Consider the following 1,667-nt stretch of genomic DNA (forward strand, 5'->3'; position numbering starts at 1 on the left):
GCCTTCCTAAGTGTCGGCAAAAGTTGACAGAGGATAATTGCCAAAAATCCCACATTCCTATACGGCGTGTACGTCTACAGTGAGAATTTATCACAATAGGTGAAACGCCCTGTATGTGCGGCCTTCTACATTGCAAAGTTATATCTGGCTCTATTGTTGTCACCTTCCAATACACACGAACATAAAGACAACTTGAACAATATTCGAGTTGTCTTTATGTATTATTATTCACAATCAAGCTTATTACCTTCACCAAAAAGTTATTAACTATTTGTCACAATTATGGTCTGCTCCGGAGCTCTCTACACAGAATAAACTTTAACATAATCCCACCTTCTGTTTCATGAGCTGAATTTTTTGTCCAACATTATACATGGAAAACCCATTAATATTGTCTATGTGTACTGCATGGAGATGACAATGGCATAACACTTTTCATTTTGAAGGCAACACCTGCATAGCCCTCAGTCTGCAGCCAAATATACAGAGGAAAGAAATGTGTATCTACCACACTCTCAGAGAACGCACTTTTTTTTTCTCTCGTGAAATCTAGAGTCAAAGCTAGGCCTGAATAGTTTCGCACGGATTGGCCCAGCTGTCGCCGCTGTTCTGTGTAGTACTCCGAGCCCTCATCTTTTGTTGATGTCCTGTCATGAGGTTCTTTGGCGTGCCTCAGCCAGGCCTCTATGTGATGCTCTGCTGTCCTTGAGCTGCCGGTTTGACATTACAGTGCCTATAATTAAAAACGTGACTTGGCTTCAGAAACACAGGTGACAAGTCAGATATACAGAATATGCAAACAAAAGTATTTTAATACTTACTGCAGCATGAATGCAAGGGTGTGGGAAAATGCTTATTACTGACAACAAATTGTTCAGCACTATAGCTGCACATGCATTCTTTATAGCAAAGTGGGACTTGTAGCCAGCACTGTAGTTAAAACTTACCATATCATTATTCGAGTCCAACTTAGACACATCGCAGTAAACCATGACGAGGGAGTTCACAAAGATGAATAGGGTTGCATAAGAACTTATGGAATCTTACAAGAACTTACATCACAGCATAACAGGTCGCAGAACTTCATCTTCCCCTTGCCTCACTGCGAGCTGGAGGAGGTTGCTACTTTGTCCTTCATGAGCGCTCGTAAGATTCTCAGGTGAAACTGATTAGCAGGCCACGTCACTCATCTTTTCACGTAAATATGGCACCTCGAAGAGCATTTTTTTTTCGCACCAGTCGCTGTTGCCCGGAGAAATGAACTTCTGTTAGAGAAATGTTCAAAGTCAAATTTTCTCCTCGCTCAAGTCTATTATCACGAAGTTAGAACACCAACTTGCCTTTCTGGTATCCTCAAATGTTAAAAGCTTCGGTTCTTCACCAGAAAATTCTACGGTGGAAGTGAAGAAACCCGTCAGCCATCTCACACTTTTATCGACAACAAATAAGTATAGAGAAGCTGAACAGACTAGTCACTTCTTTAGGCAATCGAACAGGCTATGCCCGAACCAGCCTGCCTATTAAATGAAATTACCCTAGAAGCAAACCTCGGTAACATCAGCGTTGGGAGATAACGAAATTAATGGCATTGTAAGTACAGTTAAATACCTTGATGTCGAAAATGTTGTGCTTCATTAGAACACACAATGTGGAAATTTGTCAGCCTT

General features: G+C 41.2%; 1 long non-coding RNA gene across 1 annotated transcript; it reads right to left on the reverse strand.

The window, feature by feature from the left end:
• Window positions 1-420: 420 nt before the first annotated feature.
• LOC135399716 (uncharacterized) lies at window positions 421-1,257 on the reverse strand. Its single transcript, XR_010424396.1, has 2 exons — window positions 1,058-1,257; window positions 421-820 (listed from the first exon to the last, which is right to left on the reverse strand). It is a non-coding gene; the product is annotated as an uncharacterized LOC135399716 (long non-coding RNA).
• Window positions 1,258-1,667: the final 410 nt, after the last annotated feature.

This window comes from Ornithodoros turicata, chromosome 1 (assembly GCF_037126465.1).
Source record: "Ornithodoros turicata isolate Travis chromosome 1, ASM3712646v1, whole genome shotgun sequence".
NCBI classification, from domain to species: Eukaryota; Metazoa; Arthropoda; class Arachnida; order Ixodida; family Argasidae; genus Ornithodoros; species Ornithodoros turicata.